The 22,680-nt window shown below is 42.8% G+C and overlaps 1 non-coding gene across 1 annotated transcript; it reads right to left on the bottom strand.

Annotated features, from left to right (window-relative positions):
* Positions 1-10,110: 10,110 nt before the first annotated feature.
* Positions 10,111-10,248, bottom strand: LOC119927514. The gene has a single exon (XR_005450510.1). It is a non-coding gene; the product is annotated as a small nucleolar RNA SNORA7 (small nucleolar RNA).
* Between the last annotated feature and the right edge of the window lie 12,432 nt (positions 10,249-22,680).

Here is a 22,680-nt window from a genome sequence, read left to right as displayed (position 1 = left end):
TGAGGAGTGGGGAGATGAGGTCTGAACATTTTTTTTTTTTAATGATCTTGGCAGCATGGTGAAGTGTGGACCGGAATGGAGAAAGATAGGAGATAAGGAAGTCAGTGAAGAGGCTGATGCAATAGTCAAGGTGAGGTATGATAAGTGCTTGGATCAACAGAGTAACAGTTTGGATGGACAGGAAAAGGTGGGTTTTAGTGATGTTTGAAGGTAGAAATGACAACATTTGGTGACCGGTTGACTATATGGGTTGAATGAGACAGATGAGTCAAAGATTATGCCAAAGTTATGGACTTGTTAGACACGGAGGACAATAGTGTTGTCTACAATCAATCAATCAATCAATCGTATTTATTGAGCGCTTACTGTGTGCAGAGCACTGTACTAAGCGCTTGGGAAGTACAAATTGGCAACACATAGAGACAGTCCCTACCCAACAGTGGGCTCACAGTCTAAAAGGGGGAGACAGAGAACAGAACCAAACATACCAACAAAATAAAATAAATAGGATAGAAATGTACAAGTAAAATAAATAAATAAATAAATAAATAAATAGAGTAATAAATATGTACAACCATATATACATATATACAGGTGCTGTGGGGAAGGGAAGGAGGTAAGATGGGGGGATGATGAGGGGGACGAGGGGGACGAGGGGGACGAGGGGGAGAGGAAGGAAGGGGCTCAGTCTGGGAAGGCCTCCTGGAGGAGGTGAGCTCTCAGCAGGGCCTTGAAGGGAGGAAGAGAGCTAGCTTGGCGGAGGGGCAGAGGGAGGGCATTCCAGGCTCGGGGGATGACGTGGGCCGGGGGTCGACGGCAGGACAGGCGAGAACAAGGCACAGTGAGGAGATTAGTGGTGGAGGAGCGGAGGTTGCGGGCTGGGCAGTAGAAGGAGAGAAGGGAGGTGAGGTAGGAGGGGGCGAGGTGATGGACAGCCTTGAAGCCCAGGGTGAGGAGTTTCTGCCTGATGAGCAGATTGATTGGTAGCCACTGGAGATTTTTGAGGAGGGGAGTAATATGCCCAGAGCGTTTCTGGACAAAGATAATCCAGGCAGCAGCATGAAGTATGGACTGAAGTGGAGAGAGACACGAGGATGGGAGATCAGAGAGAAGGCTGGTGCAGTAGTCCAGACGGGATAGGATGAGAGCTTGAATTAGCAGGGTAGCAGTGGATGGGAGAGATCGGGGGAGTACAGAGTTTGGGTGGAAAGGTGAAGAGTTCTTTTTTGGACATGTTTAGTTGGAGGTTCTGGCCAAATATCAACCAGTCAATTCATTTATTGAGCAGTTATTGTTTGCAGAGCACTGTACTAACTGTGTGGGAGAGTACAATGTAGCAGAGTTAGCAGACACATTCCCTACCTACAATGAGCTTACAGTCTAGAGGAATGTAATATAATGTCTTGAAGTCAGAAGGAAATGCAAGACTGCAGAGAAGGAGAGGGACTAGGGCAGGAGATGTAGATTGAGGAGATGTAGATTGAGGAGAGATGGCAATTGAAGCCATGGGAGTGAATGAGTTCTCTAAGGGCATAGTTGTAGATTGAGAATAGATGGGTACCCAGGGCTGAGCCTTGAGGGACTCCTCCAGTTAGAAGGTGGGAGGAAGAGGAGGAGTCCCCAAAGGAGGAGAGAATGAGTGGCCAGAGTAATAGGAGGAGAACCAGGAGAGGATAGTAAAGCCGAGTATCAGGATAAGGGAGTGGCTGGCAGTGTCAAAGGCAACTGCGGGGTTGAGGAGGATTAGGATAGTCTAGCACCTGTCAGATTTGGCAAGAAGAAAGTCAGTGGTGACTTTGGAGGAGGCAGTTTTCGTGGAGTGAATAGGTCAGAAACCAGGTTGGAGGAGATCAAGGAGAGAATTGGAGGAGAGGAAGTGGAGAAAGTGGGTGTAGACAAATTGCTCAAGGACTTTGGAGAGGAATGGTAGGAGGGAGATGGGATGACAACTGGAGGGAGCTGTAGAGTCAAGGGAGGGTTTCTGTGTGACTTTGGGCAAGTCACTTAACTTCTCTGGGCCTCAGTTACCTCATCTGTAAAATGGGGATGAAGACTGTGAGCCCCGCGTGGGACAACCTGATCACCTTGTATCCTCCCCAGTGCTTAGAACAGTGCTTTGCACATAGTAAGCACTTAACAAATACCATTATTATTATTATTATTTACATTAGGGGAGACAGAATCATAAATGAAACCAGTCGGGAAGGAGGCATTGGTAAGTGAATAATAATAATAATAATAATGGCATTTATTAAGTGCTTACTATGTGCAAAGCACTGTTCTAAGCACTGGGGGGATACAAGGTAATCAGGTTGTCCCATGAGGGGCTCACAGTCTTAACCCCCATTTTACAGATGAAGAGTTGAAGACATTTGTCGGGGAGGGGCCGAGTGTTTTAATAAGATATGAAGGGATGGGTTCAGAGGCCCAGGTGGAGGGGTTAGATTTTGATAGGAAGTAAAAGATTTCCTCATGGGTTACTGCTAGAAAAATTGGGGAACTCTAAGAGGGTACAAGGGGAACGAGGGATTGGAGTGGAGCAGGGGACATTTTAGGGAGATCATGACTAATGGTCTAAATTTTTATCAATAAAGTATGAGATCAGTTTAAAATGGGAAAGATAATTGGGGTGGGAGGAGTCAGGAGGTTGGAGGAGGGAATTAAACCTCTTCATTAAGCCTCATTAAAATTAATGAGAAGCAGCGTGGCTCAATGGAAAAAGCACAGGCTTGGGAGTCAGAGGTCATGGGTTCTAATCCCACCTCCACCATTTGTCTGCTCTATGACTTTGGACGAGTCACTTAACTTCTCTGTGCCTCAGTTACCTCATCTGTAAATTGGGGATTAAGACTGTGAGTCCCACGTGGGACAACTTGATTACCTTGTATCTACCCCAGCATTTAGAACAGTGCTTGGCACATAATAATAATAATGGCATTTGTTAAGCGCTTACTATGTGCAAAGCACGGTTCTAAGCGCTGGGGAGGGTACAAGGTGATCAGGTTGTCCTGCACAGTCATAATTCCCATTTTACAGATGAGGGAACTGAGGCTCCGCGAAGATAAGTGACTTGCCCAAGGTCACACAGCAGACATGTGGCGGAGCTGGGATTTGAACCCATGACCTCTGACTCCAAAGCCCGGGCTCTTTCCACTAAGTATATCTCTCCTATGGGTCAGATTAGCTACATGCCAAATCCTGGATGGCAGTTTTTGTTCCAGGTCTATCAGTTGTTGTATTTTGTTATAATGATAACAATAATAGCAATAATAATAATAATGATATTTGATAAGTGCTTACTATGTGCCAAGCACTGTTCTAAGTGCTGGGATAGATACAAGGTGATCAGGTTGTTCCACGTGGGGCTAGAAAGTGCTTAGCAAATACCATTAATATTATTATTATTACTATTGAGTGAAATATGGCAAAGCAGAACGTAGCAGATTTCCTAAGATGATCTCCCTTTCAATGATGCGAGTCTCATTCATGACAATTTCTTGCCACTGTAAAGCTGTCCATTATGCTATTTTTCAAACGAAATCTTAAATTTTGGTCCTTCTGCTCCAATTTATGTTGGGTTTGTTCTTGATCCTTTGTCTCAGGCAAATGCATCAGCAATCAAGTCACGCAACACTCATATTAGTGCCCCATCACAGCAAAATGTGACCTTTACAACCCCGTCTTATTATACTCATACCTTATTCAGATCACAGTTAATAAAAATCCCATTTTGATGGTACTCATTAGAGTCCACCATTGATCGCAGCTAGATGATGTCATACTGTTTACTCCTGATCACCAAAACAGTGAGATGAACTGGTTCGTTGCCTATTTCGTATTAAATTATATTGGCCATCGGGACGGTTTCCATATTATGATCAATCAGCGGCTTATCCATTCACAAGGGAAACCATATCATTAGTCAAACAGAGACAGAGAAACAAACATCAAATTTAATTGCCCTACTCGGCATTAGAGTTGTAATCTTTACACCACACTAAATGTTTTCATTACTTATCAATTCACTCGTAATTATGCTACACTCACAAAGTTAAGCGGCTAACAAACAGCAGATCTTTTTCGGCTGTTTATGCAGAGATGATAAACAAATAGATGTGGAAATTGTTGGAATGAATATATTAACTTGAATAATTGCATATAACCTAAGTGGTTCCAGTGACTGCTCTGCTAACGGTGGTGTCATACATCTTTCCAGAGGTGTTTGAAAGGTAGAGTTTTAAAATCTTGCATTTTATCTTTTGGAGTTTGTCCAGAAGACAAATCATGTCGCCCGAAGCTCTGTTGGTTTTTATCGCTGCCTTTCCTTTTCACAATGTTCCACTCTTCAAAGAAGTGACTCTCTGAAGTGACTGAGAAGCAGGGTGGCCCAGTGGAAAGAGCATGGTCCTGAGAGTCAGAAACTCGGGGTTATAATCCCAACTCCCCAACTTGTCTGCTGTGTGACCTTGGGTAAGTCTCTTAATTTCTGTGGGCCTCTGTTACCTCATCTATAAAATGGGTATTAAGACTGTGAGCCCCATGTGGGACATGGACTGTGACCAACCTGATTATCTTGTATTTACCACGATGCTTAATACGGTGCTTGGCACATAGTAAGTGCTTAACAAATCCCATTTTTTAAAAAAGTAATTCTAGAGGAGGGTCTCTTTGCAGTAGCACCAGTGGTTTTTCTTTTCTCTTAAATAGTCCTGAGTTTGGAGATTTAAGGGATTGAGCAAACTGGAAAAATTCCTCAGCGGCGCAGGTGTTTGCTTGTCCTGCACCCCTTTCTTTGTTGACTGTTGCTATTTCTTGACTGCCCTCCGGTTCTTTCAAAAAGTGTCTACCTTAGAAAGAATTTTCCCATAGTAAATTCTGGTTTGAGTCAATTCTGCAACAGAAACATCTCTCTAATGTCAGTGCCAAACTAACCTCAATCAGGATTACCTGTGTGGGGAAGACTAGGACTTCTGTAGTCATGGTGAGATGGTCCTGCCTCCAAATCCCTAACTCTTAATGGACAGATGGTGGTTTGGGCCAATCCATCCTCAACTTCATCCTCCAAGTCCTGCAGCCACCATGGGGAAAGAGAAGCAGCTCCCAAATCCAATCTGCTGGAGACGAGAGTGCAGAAAATCTGCACCCTGGAAAGCAGTGATAAGGTGAGTGTGCTTTGAGGTCAGTCACGGGGACAACGAGGATACAGTTTCCTGTCCTAAGTGCCCTATATAATTGAACTGGTGCCTCTTTGCCTTTCAACAAATATTAGTGGTGTTGGAAACTGAATTACATTGGGGACTCAAATTTCCTTCCAGACTGGTTAATCAGAATCAGGACAGGCAACTTTGACCAGGACTGATGATTTGATAGCCATTCACAGGAGGTTTTATCTGCAAATCCCCCCCTAAATACATCAAAACATATTTGAATGCAAATATGGAACCAGACTAGAGTGCAAACGTTGCCACCCAGAAAACAAAATACCTCTTGCTCCCCCCAGAGCAGATTATCCTGGCTCCACAAATGGGTAAATGAAGCACTGGTGAAGAAGGGGATCTTCCCGGGTTCGGCACATGCCGAGTGGAAGGTATCTATATTTGGACCTGGCCAGTCGTATTTATTGAGTGCTTATTGCACTGTACTACTACTACTAATGATAATAATTTTGGTATTTGTTAATACTACTAATAATAATGATAGTATTTGTTAAGTGCTTACTATGTGCAGAGCACTGTTCTAAGTGCTGGGGAGAGACAAGGTGACCCTGTTGTCCCACGTGGGGCTCACAGTCTTAATCCCCATTTTACAGAAGGGGGAACTGAGGCACAGAGAAGTTAAGTGACTTGCCCAAAATCACATAGCTGACAATTGGCGGAGCCCGGATTTGAACCCCTGACCTCTAACTCCAAAACCTGTGCTATTTCCACTGAGCTATGCTGCTTCTCTTACATCTGCGAAAGTACTTCTCTGTGCCTCAGTTACCTCATTTGTAAAATGGGGATTAACAATAATAGTAATAATAATAGTATTTGTTAAGCACTTACCACGTGCCGAGCACCGTTCTAAGCACTGGGGTAGGTACAAGGTAATCAGGTTGTCCCATGTGGGACTCACAGTCTCAGTCCCCACTTTACAGATGAGGTAACTGAGGCAAAGAGAAGTGAAGTGACACGCCCAAAGTCACACAGCTGACAAGTGGCAGAGCCAGAATTAGAACCCATGACCTCTGACTCCCAAGACCTTGCTCTTTCCATTAAGCCACACTGCTTCCTGTGAAGGAGTCTTCCTGTGTAAGACTGTGAGCCCCACATGGGACAGCCTGTTACCGTGTATCTACCCTAGCCCTTAAACAATGCTTGGCACATAATAAGTGCTTAATAAATGATGATGATGGTATTAAACGTTTACTAGGTCCAAAGCACTGTTCTAAGCGCTGGGGTTGATACAAGTAATCAGGTTGTCCCATGTGGGCTCACAGTGTTAATCCCCATTTTACAGATGAGGGAACTGAGGCCCAGAGAAGTTAAGTGACTTGCCCAAGGTCACTCAGCAGACAGGTGGCAGAGCTGGGATTAGAACCCATGACCTTCTGATTCCGGGCCCGGGCTCTAGCCACTATGCCATGCTGCTCAGCTCAGATCAAGACTGTGAGCCCCACAGGGGACAACCTGATTACCTTGTATCTACCCCAGCTCTTAGAAAAGTACCTGGCACCTAGTAAGTGCTTAACAAATACCATAATTTGGAGAATCAATCAATCAATTGTATTTATTGAGCGCTTACTGTGTGCAGAGCACTGTACTAAGCGTTTGGGAAGTACAAGTTGGCAACATATAGAGACAGTCCCTACCCAACAGTGGGCTCACAGTCTAGAAGCAGCGTGGCTCAGTGGAAAGAGCATGGACTTTGGAGTCAGAGGTCATGGGTTCAAATCCCAGCTCTGCCAACTGTCAGCTGTGTGACCTTGGGCAAGTCACTTCACTTCTCTGGGCCTCAGTTACCTCATCTGTAAAATGGGGATTAAGACTGTGAGCCCTCCGTGGGACAACCTGATCACCTTGTAACCTCCCCAGTGCTTAGAACACTGCATTGCACATAGTAAGCACTTAATAAATGCCATTATTATTATTATTATTATCATAATTATTAATTATTATTATAAATACCATTATTATTATTATACAACAAGCAGTGATATTCTCTGTGCACAATGATCAATCATATTTATTGAGTATTTAGTGTGCAGGGCACTGTACTAAATGTCACTAGACTGTAAGCTCATTGTGGGCAGGAAATGTGTCTGTTTATTAATAATAATAATAATAATACTGGCATTTATTAAGTGCTTACTATGTGCAAAGCACTGTACTAAGCGCTGGGGACGTTACAAGGTGATCAGGTTGTCCCACAGGGGGCTCACAGTCTTAATCCCCATTTTTACAGATGAGGTATCTGAGGCCCAGAGAAGCTAAGTGACTTGCCCAAAGTCACACAGCTGACAATTGGCGGATCCAGGATTCAAACCCATGACCTGTGACTCCAAAGCCCGGGCTCTTTCCACTGAGCCACGCTGCTTCCCCAGCGTATAACACCGCTTGTTATACTGTACTTTCCCAAGCACTTGATACAGGGCTTTGCATAGAGTAAGCGCTCAGAAAACTCAATTGAATGAATGAATGAATGAACTTGGGAGAGTACAATATTACAGACTTGGTAAACGCCTTCTGTGCCTACAGGGAGCTTAGAGTCCTGTCTGCTGGACTCTCAGCTGAGCCCAGGTGCTCATGGACAAAATGTGTGGGGCTTTGGACATCACAAGAGTTCCTGTTGTTCTGTCCCCCAGCATATTGCCCACCTCACTCCCCACCCCGACCTTACAATTGTGTCACTCAGCTCAGTCTCTCCCCTCCAGAGAGACACTGGGTTTCTTCATCTGGTAAAATAGTACAGTGCTCTGCACATAGTAAGCACTCAATAAATATGATTGATGATGGTTGATGATGAATAAGTAAGATATTCATAATAAAATGGGATTAAATTGCCTCGGGCTTGCTCACTGGGATGCTATGAGATAGATGGCTGTGAAAGTTCTCTGGAAAATAGTCATACTATTACAGTGGCCACTGACAGTCCTCCTGTATTGCAGCAGTGATCTGTTAAATATGAAGGGGAAGCGAGTTCCAGATATCTCATCTGTAAAATGGTACAGATGTGAGCCCCACGAGGGATATGGACCATGTCCAACCTCAATCAATCAATCGTATTTATTGAGCCCTTACTGTGTGCAGAGCACTGTACTAAGCACTTGGGAAGTACAAGTCGGCAACACACAGAGACAGTCCCTACCCAACAGTGAGCTCACAGTCTAGAAGGGGGAGACAGAGAACAAAACCGAACATACTAACAAAATAAAATAAATATAATAGATATGTACAAGTAAGATAAATAAATAGAGTAATAAATATGTACAAACATATGTACATATATACCCCAGTGCTTAGGACAGTGACTGGCACATAGTAAGCACTGAGAGGGGGTGGTCAAGGGTTCTGTAGTAAGGCGAATGAGAATGAGACACAGTGAGTGGAATAGTTTGAGAGGAAGTATGATGACCAGTCCGTTCGCTAGCGGGCTCGCCTGCTTTGGGGCACGGCGACAACCCTTCTAGACTGTGAGCCCACTGTTGGGTAGGGACCGTCTCTATATGTTGCCAACTTATACTTCCAAAGTGCTTAGTACAGTGCTCTGCACACAGTAAGCACTCAATAAATACAATTGAATGAATGAATGACTTCCTACAATCCTAGAGGGCCTCTCTGCTGACCCTCCTAATAATAATAATGACTAATAATAATGACGATGATAATAATAATAATAGTACTTGTTAAGTAGTCGTGCCAAACACCTTATAAACCATTGGGGTAGATACAAGGTAATCAGGTTGGACACAGTTTTTGTCCCACATGGGGCTCATGCTGTAAGGAGGAGGAAGTAGGATTTAATCCCCATTTTGTAGTTGAGGTAACTGAGGCATAGAGAAGTTAAGTGACTTGCCCAAGGTCACACAGCATTCAAGTGGCGAAATAGGATTAAAATCCAGGGCCTTTATGTCACTCTGCTTCTTTCTCTCCATTTTGCTCCATAGCCATTTCATTTCCCTCCCAGGTCAGAATGAACTCTCGAGTAGTGTTAGAGCAACAGTGGAGGTGAAGGCTGAAAATAAAATATAGCAGATAATAGAACATCCAGATCCAGATCAATACCAGACAGGGAACAGGTCCATTGAAAACCAGGCACGTGAACGGCCCCCCTGCATGCTGTAAACATAGAAACCCTACAGTTTAATGCTACATGCTCCACACATTATCGGGCCCTTTCTCTTCCTTGCAGGAAGTTTGGAACATTATAAAACGTCCCAAAACTGCCTCAAGATATACCCATAGCTTCATGTGGTGGTAGGAGAACGCTTCCCTTTCTTTCACAGAAGTGTTCCTGGGCCACAGAACTTGGACTGGGGTGATTCAAGATGCCCAGCTGACATAAACCCCTGTAACTGTCCAGGATGCTCTTTCTAGAGTCCTGTTGCTGAATAGATTTTTCCTGTTGAGGATTTTAGGTTCAAAAATGCCTGGTCTTCCAGCTCCTGCTCCTATTCAGGAGAAGAACAAAGGAGGGAACATATGAGGAGAATGGATGGTGACCCTTGCCTCCTCTTTAGGTCTGTTCCACTCCCTGGAGTTAAATAATTTTCCTTATTTTGATCTTGTCCTGTCTTTTGCCGTCGAGTCGTTTCTGACCCATAGTGACACCACAGACACATCTTTCCCAATCAATCAATCAATCATATTTATTGAGCACTTACTGTGTGCAGAGCACTGTACTAAGTGCTTGGGAAGTACACGTTGGCAACATATAGAGGCGGTCCCTACCCAACAGTGAGCTCACAGTCTAGAACACCCTGCTCTCCATCTGCAATCGTTCTGGTAGTGGATCCATAGAGTTTTCTAGGTTAAAAATATCCAAGTGGCTTTCCATTGCCTCCTTCCGCACAGTTAACTTGAATCTCCTCCCTTGACTCTCTCCCATGCCACTCAGCATGGGTGAGTTTTGACTTGTAGCAGATTGCTTTCCTCTCGCTAGCCACTGCCCAAGCTAGGAATGGAATGGGTATGCCTCTGCTTGACTCTCTCTCCTATAGCTGAGACTGATAGAGTAGTGGAAATTCTCCAGATGCGACCCTGAGAGGGCTTATTTTGATCACGATAGTTAAATCAATTGATCAGTTGCGTGTCTTGAGTGTCTACTGGGTGCCTGAGCACTAAATGAGGTGTTGCAAGAGTTCAATATGGATAGAGGATGGCCTATATTTGTTAAGCGCTTACTATGTGCTAGGCACTGTTCTAAGCGCTGGGGAGGTTACAAGGCGATCACATTGTCCCACGGAGGGCTCACAGTTTTAATCCCCATTTTACAGATGAGGTAACTGAGGCCCAGAGAAGTGAAGTGAGTTGCCCAAAGTCACACAGCTGACAGTTGGTGGAGCCTGGATTTGAACCCATGACATCTGACTCCAAAGTCTGGACTCTTTCCACTGAGCCACGCTGCTTCTCTGCTTCTGAACACAGTAAGTGCTCAGTAAATAATAATGATAATAATGATAATGATCCCTCCCCACAAGAAGCCTACAATCTAACTGGGGAGACATTGAAAAACTAATTTACAAAGAGGAGGAAGAACGTAGCGAGATCTAGTGGGAAGAGTGTAGACAAAGAATCATGAAACTCAAGTTCTATTCCTAGCTATACCATGTGACCTTAAGCAAATGATTTAACCCATCTGTTCCTCAGTTTCATCATCTGTAAAATGGAGATGCAATACCTGTTCTCCCTCATACTTAGAGGGTGACCTCCTTAATGTAGGACAGGGACCGTGTCGTATCAGATTTATTTTTCTCACATGAACAACAGGATCCATGTTTTTTATATTTACAGTGAACTGTGATAGATTTTTTTATTCAATAGGTGTTCCTTAAGGCACGGGGATTAGCACATAGTAAGTGATAAGAAAATGAGTGCTCAAATAATGGCGCTTAATTTGATAAGGACAGAAGTGTGATGACAGGTGGCAAATACCCTAGTGCTAAATTGCACAAATAGTGCAAATGTTTTGATATAAGTGCTGAGGTGACACACCTGAAATACATATGAGTGGATTTGGTTATTAAGTGACTATATTAAAGGACTCAAGTTAATTAATTTATTTGCCATTTTACAGTGAATCTGGAGGACATGCGATCCGCCTTGACCGCTAATCACATACTGTAATCAAAACATTATCCTTCACTGCCAGAGTAGTAGTGATAACAGGAGTGGTAAGGGAGCACTGTAAACTTAATAGATTGTAAACCCTTTGCTAGATTGTAAGCTCTTTGAGGGCAGGAATCGATCTACTTTATTATATTGTTTTCTCCCAAATGTTTAATACAGTGCTCCGCATTCAGACGGCACTCGAGAAATACAATGGATCGATTGACAGAATGAGGAAAAGATAGGAGTACTTACATAGTATTTACTGAGGACCCGATGTGTGCCTGTACTGTTCTTTGTAAAGTAAAGAACAAAAAAAGTGATATATTCCCTGCTCATAATCAATCAATCAATCCTACTTTATTGAGTGTTTACCATGTGCAGAACACTGTACTAAGCGCTTGGGAGAGTACGATATAACAGATTTGGTAGACACATTGGGCCTAGTGAATTGAGCATGGTTTTAGGAGTCAGAAGGACGTAGGTGCCTGTTGTGGGAAGGGATTGTCTCTATTTGTTGCTGAATTGTACTTCCCAAATGCTTAGTACAGTGTTCTGAATAATAATAATAATAATAATAATAATAATAATAATAATAATAATAATGGTATTTGTTAAGCGCTTACTATGTGCAAAGCACTGTTCTAAGTCCTGGGGAGGTTACAAGGCGATCACGTTGTTCCATGGAGGGCTCACATGAAGTTTTAATCCCTATTTTACAGATGAGGTAACTGAGGCCCAGAGAAGTGAAGTGAGTTGCCCAAAGTCACACAGCTGACAGTTGGCAGAGCTGGAATTTGAACCCATGACCTCTGACTCCAAAGCCTGGACTCTTTCCACTGATCCATGCTGCTTCCCTGCTTCTGAACAAGTAAGTGCTCAGTAAATAATAATAATAATAATGATAATAATGATGACACTTGTTAAGTGCTTACTATGTGCAAAGCACTGTTCTAAGCACTGGGGGCATACAAGGTGAGCAGGTTGTCCCACGTGGGGCTCACAGTCTTCATCCCCATTTTACAGATGAGGGAACTGAGGCTCAGAGAAGTTAAGTGACTTGCTGAATGAATGCTGTGTGACCTTGAGCAAGTCACTTAACTTCTCAGTGCCTCAGTCATCCCATCTGTAAAATGGGGATTAAGACCGAGCCCCTTGTAGGACTCGGAATGCGTGCAACCTGATTATCTTGCATCTACTAAAGCACTTTGTCCAGTGCCTGGTACATAGTTAGCACTTAACAAATACTATAAAAAAGGGAGCTAACACTGTGATGAGGGAGGCAGACATAAAAAATATTTACCGATAGAGTAAAAATAGAGAATTGAATTTACAATTGAATAAATTGTATATGCCCCCCATAGAGCCGAGGATGGGTGTACATGAATTGTTAAGTCCTAGGGATGGCTGATGGGTTTATATGATTTAGGGGGTGGCGAACTAATTAGGGAAGGCTTGTTGGAGGAGGTGGGATTCCAGCAGGGTTTGAATATGGGAAAGGCTGTGGTCTGCCAGATTTGCAGAGTGCGGGAGCTATTATCGGATGAGCACAGCAGGAAAGAAGGGAAGGGTGTGGGAGATATTTGAAAGTGAGGTACAGTAAGATGTGAGAGGTAGAATATTGGAATTCTTAGGGTAAGTGGGTCAACAATAGAAAATACTTGTCAAATAGAAAAAAAAAGTCTTGGTAGAACCATTCCTTCACACATCATTTCTGGTATTCGGCAAAGCACGTTTTTCCTGTGATTTAAAAATATACACATTTTATACGTTAATGTATAAAGCAAAATATTCAGTGATCTACAGCTATTCCTCTCATTACCAATTTATGATTATGTACTATGTGGATTGACAGGAAGAAGTTCAATAATTCATTAATAATGCTTGGGGTATGTGGTATTCAAAGAGTAGGAGTGATTTTCCTGCATAATTTGAGGTGTGTCTGATGAAAATCCCTGTAGAAAGAGAAAATATTAGTAAGAAATATCTGGAGTCACCGCACTACTCCTATTACAGCTCCCTTAGGTATTTCTTCAGATCTATATAATGGCTCTAATCACTTTCTGCCCCTCTAGTCCTTGGCTGATATGCCAGTATTTTCTTTTTTTATTTTCCAGGTGCTCTGGTTTCCTTTTCAATCTGCAAATACTTTCCCGCAACTTTAATTTTTCTAAGTATAACGGTTCCATGTGGAGTCTCACTTTCTTTCTCTTCCTTTTCCTCTAAGAGGCTTCCAGTGATTTGTGAGAAATATTCTGCTGCCCTGAAAGATAGCATAAAGAAATCTATGTCAACAGGTAAAAGACAAGCTTCCTGTAAGAGGAAAAATGGGACATTTGAAAATTGTTCCTTCTCTCAAATCCTTACGCTCTTAATTCCCGAAATGCAACACAGTGGATTTCAGGACTCTGGATTTTGGGGAGTTTATTAAAATCCACATTAGAGAAGTTGAAGGAGCGCAGTAGAGAAGTTGCCATCTGCTCTCCCATCACTGACTATTGATGCCATACACAAGCCCCCGTTGCCATTGTCAACGTGGTGCCTTCTTGCAGTGCTTGGAGTGCTGGCTGTTGGATGGAATAGCCAGCAGAACTCCAAATCTGCTTCCTCCCCCAATTTCTTCCCCACCTTGTCCCCCCTGTGAGACCCCTTCTGAGCCAGAGCATAACCAGCTCAAAATGTGCTGGGCCAGTGAAACAACGTGTGTCTAATTGGATGATCTTGAACGGGTTCCATGACAGGTTGGTACACTTTGATTTACAAAATGTTACTAGGCAAAATCCTTCAATACGATATGATAGGCAAAAAGGTTTTAATTCCCAGATGTTGATTGGCTTCATAGTTTAAATCAATCAATCGTATTTATTGAGCGCTTACTATGTGCAGAGCACTGTACTAAGCGCTTGGGAAGTACAAATTGGCAACACATAGAGACAGTCCCTACCCAACAGTGGGCTCACAGTCTAAAAGGTGGGCTCACAGTCTAAAAGGTGGGCTCACAGTCTAAAAGTTTAAATTACTTAGGCCTTCTGATCTTTCCAAACAGCGAGTACCACCGGGGAAAGGGGAGACAGGACTTTTTGTGAAAGTCGGGAGGATGGAAGCCAAGGCACCCAATCATGCATTTTCCTCCATTAATAATAATAATAATAATAATAATGGCATTTTTAAGCACTTATTATGTGCAGAGCACTGTTCTAAGTGCTGGGGGGGGGGCGGTTACAAGGTGATCAAGTTGTCCCACATGGGGCTCACAGTCTTAATCCCCATTTTACAGATGAGGTAACTGAGGCTCAGAGAAGTTAAGTGACTTGCCCAAGGTCACACAGCAGACATGTGGTGGAGTCGGGATTCGAACCCAGGACCTCTGACTCCAAAGCCCATGCTCTTTCCACTAAGCCACGCTGCTCCATTGTCCTGGCTCATTTTCCCAGGCTCTAGAGTGGCGTCCTGAGAGGGGAAAGCAGGGAAGCCAGGTTCTCTCAGATCCTTGTATTTGTTTTCTTTTTATTTCAAATGCTAGCAAAACATAAAAATGAAAACTCACCAGAGCTGACCCTGCTGAGGGCTGACCCGTGACTTGTCACCCACCCCAATGTCCATACTGGGCCCATGTGGGGATGGGCACCGGGCCAGCATCAGATTGTATCGATGACGAGCAGGAGCATATGGGGCCATGTTGGATTGTAGTTCAAGTCCTTAACCTCATGACGATAATAATAATAATAATTATGGTATTTGTTATCCCTTACTATGTTCCAGCCACTGTACTAAGCACTGGGGTGGATGCAATATGAATGGGTTGGACACAGTTCCTTTCTAGGGCTCACAGTCTTAATCCCCATTTTAAAGATGGGGATTGGAGAAGCAGTGTGGCTCAGTGGAAAGAACCCGGGCTTTGGAGTCAGAGGTCATGGGTTCAAATCCCGGCTCCCCCACTTGTCAGCTGTGTGACTTTGGGCAAGTCACTTAACTTCTCTGCACCTCAGTTAGCTCATCTGTAAAATGGGGATTAAGACTGTGAGCCCCACGTGGGACAACCTGATCACCTTGTAACCTCCCCAGAGCTTAGAACAGTGCTTTGCACATAGTAAGCGCTTAATAAATGCTATTATTATTATTATTATTATTACAGATGAGAGAAATGAGGCACAGAAAAGTGAAGTGACTTGCCCAAGGTCACACAGCAAGCGCAAGGAGGAGCCAGAATTAGAACCCAGGTCCTCTGACTCCTAGGCTAATGCTCTCCCCACTAGGCTATGCTGCCACAGGATTGGTAGAATTGATAGGACATCCAGACATACTCAAAAGTCCAACAAATGCCTCTCATGCAAATCGCATCCCCGTCGCAAATCCTTTGGAGGAATTCTCCAGATAACAGGATTGCTACCCATAAAGATGCACCTTATTTGGGAAACACTTTGAAGAACTGTAAAACTTGAATGAGTCGTGTCCACTAATGAGAATATTTTAATGTGAGATGAAATTGAATTTGATGCAAAAAACTAAATTCAGACTAAAATGTACATCCACAAATGAAGATTTATAATAATAATAATAATGATGGCATTTATTAAGCACTTACTATGTGCAAAGCACTGTTCTAAGCGCTGGGGAGGTTACAAGGTAATCAGGTTGTCCCATGTGAGGCTCACAGTCTTAATCCCCATTTTACAGAGGAGGGAACTGAGGTACAGAGAAATGAAGTGACTCGCCCAAAGTCACACAGCTGACAAGTGGCAGAGCCGGAATTTGAACCCATGACCTCTGACTCCAAAGCTCGGGTTCTTTCCACTGAGCCACGCTGCTTCTCCAGAAAAAAAACCACAAAAGGTCATCAAACAACATTTTCCCTGGCCTCCCTTCTCAGCAGCTTAGGAGACGTGGGGTTCCCCATGCAGAAGTCCATTCTGAAGAGGCCCCTTACTGATCAGCATCCAGGGGACGGAGAATAGAAATCTTCCCCACCTTTATTACAACCCAGAGGTTTTCTCTGCCCAGATCTACTCTTCACCATGGTACAAAGTGGTAATGAGTCACCGTCTTTGCTCCCTGGGCAATGGAGGTACCATTTTCCTTCCCAATAACTCCCCTGACAAACTTCCACGAGATGTTTTGGGTGACCAAAGACTGATACAGCTCCATCAAGAGTTGTAGTTGTTTGGTTTGAAAGGAAGGGGTAGTTCCAGAAAATACTGTGCAGGGAAAACTGGCAGGATTTAATAAAATCGAAGCCTGTGTAAGAGCTAAAAGACAATGAGGAGAAATGGATTATACCAAGAACAGGACTTGGGACGCAGCTAGTATATTGGTGATGTCAATCGTGATGAGAAATTTAGGAGGAGTAGTTAAGTTTAGGAGTCCATAGAGGTGTAATGTTAAATTTTTGTTTTCTTTTGCCCATTTCCATGTCAACTGGATGGATGGCTATGTATGCACCTGCCCCATAACGCAGTTGAAGACTAGAAATATATAGATAACACAACCTAATTAAGTGTAGAACTTGCATTTATTTTAAAAATGCATTGGTACTTCTCTACTTTATAAGAATGGCTTGCTGTTCTGTGGGCCGTGGTAAATCACTAGATGCAATCAATCAGTAGTATTTTTTGAACCCCTACTTTGTGTTCTCACCCTCTAGACTGTAAGCTCATTATGGCAGGGAATGAGTCTGTTATATTGTGAAATTGTACTCTCCCAAGTGCTTAGTATAGTTTTCTGCCCACAGTAAGAAAAATATGTTTGGCTGACTCTAGAATATTAAGCATTTGGGAAAGTACCAAAGCTGTCATAGACTCAATCCAAATATTACTTGGAAGATGTAATTTTAAAAATTAAGATTTTCTAAATGTTTTTAGTTGAGTCCCTTGTGTTTCTATCCTCAAGGCACTGGTAGAAATTATTGGGTGAGCATGGCGTAGTGAATGGAGCACAGGCCTGAGAGTTAGAAGGTCATGGATTCTAATCCTGGCTTCACCACTTCATCATCAATCGTATTTATTGAGCGCTTACTATGTGCGGAGCACTGTACTAAGCACTTGGGAAGTACAAATTGGCAACATATAGAGACAGTCCCTACCCAACAGTGGGCTCACCACTTGTCTGCTGTGTGACCTTGGGCAAGTCATTTCACTTCTCTGTGCCTCAGTTACCTCCTCTGTAAAATGGGGATTAAGACTTTGAGCCCCATGCAGGACAGGGACTGTGTCCAACCTGATTTGCTTGTATCCACACCAGTGCTTAGTACAGTGCCTGGCACATAGTAAGCACTTAACAAATATGTGTGTGAATATATATATATATATATATATTCTTGTATATATATATATATATATATATACAAGAGGAGCTTACTCACCTCAGATTTCCAGCTAGGGGAGTGCAACCATGCTAGATGGGAGTGAGAGAAGACTGCTCTTTCCTGGCTTCCAGCCACCAAGGCTAGACCTGGAATTTAAAAATGCATTTTGGGAAGAAGGAAGTAGGAAGCAATTGTCAGGGGAAGGGGAAAGCAGGAAATTCTCCCCACACAAAAGGAAGCAGGGAGGAGGTTGAACAGCGTACCCATCCCACGCGGTAGCTGTGGGTTTGGGAGATGGAGGGGAATAATAATAATAATAATAATGGCATTTATTAAACGCTTACTATGTGCAAAGCACTGTTCTAAGCTCTGGGGAGGTTACAAGGTGATCAGCTTGTCTCACGGGGGGCTCACAGTCTTCACCTCCATTTTACAGATGAGGGAACTGAGATAGAGGGGAAGAGAAGGGAATAATCCTGTGCATCACAGATATGAATACACCATGAACTGTTTTGTTCCCCAAATTTAGCCTTCAGGAAAGAAACTCGTAAATACTTTATCACAGGCAAGTCTCTTTATACTGTTTGTTTAAACTCCATTGTAGCTCTTTCATTTTTCATACAGTGCCCATTTGAAAATCTTCTACAAACATATTCAAGGCAATAAAACTGTAAAGAATAATCACGCTCATTTAGTTGGTGGCATAGTTTCATCTGTAGTTTTAGGAAATAGTTGCTGAATGGCAAGATTGGCTCCTGGGTTTTTCCAAATGTTTTTTATTAATAATAATAATAATGGCATTTATTAAGTGCTTACTAAGTGCAAAGCACCGTTCTGAGCGCTGGGGAGGTTACAAGGAGATCAGGTTGTCCCACGGTGGGCTCACAGTCTTCATCCCCATTTTACATATGTGGTCACTGAGGCCCAGAGAAGTGACGTGACTTGCCCAAAGTCACACAGCTGACAGTTGGTGGAGCCGGGATTCGAACCCCTGACCCCTGACTCCAAAGCCTGTGCTCTTTCCACTGAGCCACGCTGCTTCCCTTTTTATTCCAAGAACTTATTTTCATTTCCTGATGTATTTCTTTTCATCTATTTAATTTTGACCTTTCTAGCTGTCAATGATTATGTGCTTGTTTTCCCATGAAAGTGTAAGTTCCTTGTGGGTAGGGAGCATGGTACATCATTGTTTGGCATTTTCCAAGCACTTAATATAATGCACACTCCAAGTGGATGCTCAATTAAGGCTACTAAGAATACCGCCCCTGAGTGCTGCGTATAAATTTCCATGATTTTCGTATTGAATTCTGAGGTTGCCCGTATCCTAACCATCCTATCAACCTCAAGGTGAAGGGCTTGAATAATTCCTATATCAATCAATCGTATTTATTGAGCGCTTACTGTGCGCAGAGCACTGTACTAAGCGCTATATGTTGTCCCCTCCCTGTCCCCCAGGAATATGACAGGATCCTTAGAGTCCACTTCCCCCCACTCCATTCCTCAGTCCACACCTATCCTCTCCCAGCTCCCTGGAGAATAGTTACTACAGTCTCTCTCACTCCAGTGGCAAGATGTCAGTTATTCATCAGTCTGTGCCGAAATTTTCAGATATTTGGGAATTTATTAATAGCATTTGTATATTAAGCCAACTCTAGCTTGTACAAATAGTCTCTCCATTCAAAGTACATGATATTCACTCCAACCTCAGCACATATGTACGCTTCTGAATTGTCTTCCTCTCTAGACAAGCTGCTAGAAGGCAGGGAATGGTCTGCCACCTCTGCTGTACTGTACTTTCTCGATGTATTGTAACTTGGAGAGAAGCAGAGAAGCATCATGGTCTAGGGGATAGAGCTTGGGCCTTAGAGTCAAAAGGACCTGGGTTCTAATCCCAGCCCTGCCATTTGTCTGCTATGTGACCTTGGGAAAGTCACTTAATTTCTTTATGCCTCAGTTATAATAATAATAATAATACATTTGTTAAGCGCTTACTATGTGCAAAGCACTGTTCTGAGCGCTGGGGAGGATACAAGGTGATCAGGTTGTCCCACGTGGGGCTCACAGTCTTCATCCCCATTTTACAGATGAGGTACTGAGGCTCAGAGAATTTAAGTGATTTGCCCAAGGTCACACTGCAGACATGTGGCGGAGCCGGGATTAGAACCCGTGACCTCTGACTCCCAAGCCCGTGCTCTTTCCACTGAGTCACGCTGCTTCTCTAGTTATCACCTCTGTGAAATGGGGATTAAGACTGTGAGCCCCATGTGGGGCATGGACAGTGTCCAGCTTGATTATCTTGTATCTACCCTAGCACTTAGAACAGTGCCTGGCACTTAGTAAGCACTTAACAAATACCATAAATAAAAGAACAAAAAAGAAATTTGGTGGTGAGGGACATATAGATAGTTGGGGAAAAACCTTGAAGTAACACTTCCATTCCACACCTTTCGTCCACTCACCCTGTCTTCAATTATCTCCTGAAAATTTAAGAACAAGCAAGGAACAAGTGACTGAACTTCTTTATGCCTCAGTTTAATCAGCATAAAACAATTGATAATGCAGTCACTGAAGTTTATATCAATCAGTGGTATTTATGGAGGGCTTCCTGTGTCAAAGCACTGTACTAAGGTAAAAAAAAGAGTTGGCAGACCCATTCTCTACACACCAGCAGTTTGTTCAGAGGAGGAGACAGATATTAAAATGTATTACAGATGTGTTCCTAAGTGCTGAGGGTGGCATGAATGTTAAGTGCTCGAAGGGCACAGTTTTATTTGTAGAAGTCAGAGTTGGTTTAAAATGCAACACGGTGTCAGGTATGATAGTGACTGATCAAAATAATGAACAGATCCTCCAAAAATGAACTAATTCAATCCATAGTGTTTAAATTGAATGTTACAATTTGCAACCATCTTCTCCAGTGAACGGGACAGTATTTGGCACAAACTGATCGTTGATTCATGCTTCAGAAAAGATGAAAGACAGAGTCAAAAGTAAGAGGCTTCATATTAATTCCCAAATACTTGAAAGTGGGAGAAGAGCATAATTCAAGTATTTGTAAATCCTCTTCTCCTCCTTCATTCATTCAATCATATTTATTGAGCGCTTACTGTGTGAAGAGCACTGTACTAAGTGCTTGGGAAAGTACAGTACAGCAATAAAGACAGACAATCCCTGCCCATAGTGAATTTCTCCACCTCCATGGTATCTTCTAGGTGAAACTCTTCCTCCAGGGTCACAATCCATCGCCCAAACAGCAGCCTCCACATTGTCCTAATTGGGCGGCAGGCAGGACTTCTGTGGAGGGCAGAGGGAAGGGACCTTCCTCGGCTCGGGACCTGAGACGGTCCCGATCACATCGCGTGACTTTCAGCTCCAAATCCCACCTCCCTCTTCCCCAGAGCTGCCTCCGTTGTTGGCAGAGTCCGGCGATATCACAATTTAAATATATGTTGCCAATTTGTACTTCCCAAGCGCTTAGTACAGTGCTCTGCACATAGTAAGCGCTCAATAAATATGATTGATTGATTGATTGATTTAAAGTTTGTAAAGACCCTGTTGGGCAATATTATGAAGCGCCACCATATGGGATCATCTTGAAGGGGTAAGCTCTATCAATGTTTCATTAAGCAATTCCACCAAACTGTCAGGGAACCTACTGCTGCTGCTGTATTAAGATGACTATTACCAATTGTAGTCAGTCGGTCAATCATATTTATTGAGCACTTACTGGGGGCGGAGCACTGGATTAAGTACTTGGGAGAGTACAATATAGCAATATAACAGACATATTCCCTGCCCACAGCAAGCTTACAGTCTAGAGGACTGTCATGGTAATTGTAAGGACCTACAATTTGACATTTAGGCTTCAGACATTCATGTAATGTACAATTGTCCCTATTTTTTATATTAACTTTCAAAAAAGGCAGAAGAAGCATTAAATAGACTCTAAGCTCCTTGAGGGAAGAATCTTGTCTATAAGCACCATTGGGTTATACTCTTCCAATTCCTTAGTACAGTGCAGGGCACACAGTAAGTGCTCAATAAATACCATTGATTGATGAAAATCAATGATTTGATTTGAATTGATTCCCCGTCCTACCCCCTTCCCCTCCCCACAGCGCTTGTATATATATTTGTACAGATTTATTACTCTATTTATTTTACTTGTACATATTTACTATTCTATTTATTTTGTTGGTAATGTGCATATAGCTTTAAATCTATTTGTTCTGATGATTTTGACACCTGTCTACCTGTTTTGTTTTGTTGTCTGTCTCCCCTTTCTAGATTGTGAGCCCGTTGTCGGGTAGGGACCGTCTCTACATGTTGCTGACCTGTACTTCCCAAGCCCTCTAGTACAGTGCTCTGCACACAGCAAGTGCTCAGTAAATATGATTGATTGAATGAATGAATGAAAATAACTTTCACAGTCTTCCCCTTCTTGCTATGGCTCAGCTAGTTATTTGTTAGATGTGAGTTTTGATCAAATATTTAGATGCATATCATTTTATGTTGGAAATTATTTATTTTTATATTTCTAATCAGTCAGTCATATTTATTGAGCACTTACTATGTGCAGAGCCCCGAACTAAGCACTTGGAAGAGTACAATACAATAATAAACAGACACATTCCCTGCTGACAACGAACTTATATACTAGAGGGGGAGTAATATAAATAAATGAATTACAGGCAACCTCCACATAATCATAATCACAGGCAAACACCACATAAAATATGTTGAGCTAACAAAGCTGAACAGTAATTTAAACTAAATGAAGTAGTTACTGAATGTCAGTCCTGAACAATGGTTAGGTCAGTGTCCTAAATCCTATTTCCAAAGTTTATACCAGCTGAGGAAGGAGTGTCTTTTCCTCCAAGTAAGAGCTGCTCTGTTTTCCTTCCTTCTGCCCCATCCCATTCTCCAAGCTTCCCCATTGACCAAACTTTACCCTCTGCTTGGTACTTGACAACTCATAAATCACCAGTCTTGTGGCAAGAACTTGTCATGGAAACTATGAGCCGTTACGATAAATCTACTGAGTTGTCTGGAAAAAAAATCTATAAAAATGTA

The sequence above is a fragment of the Tachyglossus aculeatus genome, chromosome 4 (genome assembly GCF_015852505.1).
Source record: "Tachyglossus aculeatus isolate mTacAcu1 chromosome 4, mTacAcu1.pri, whole genome shotgun sequence".
In the NCBI taxonomy this organism is placed as follows: domain Eukaryota; kingdom Metazoa; phylum Chordata; class Mammalia; order Monotremata; family Tachyglossidae; genus Tachyglossus; species Tachyglossus aculeatus.
This window is presented reverse-complemented; position numbering and strand designations above follow the sequence as displayed.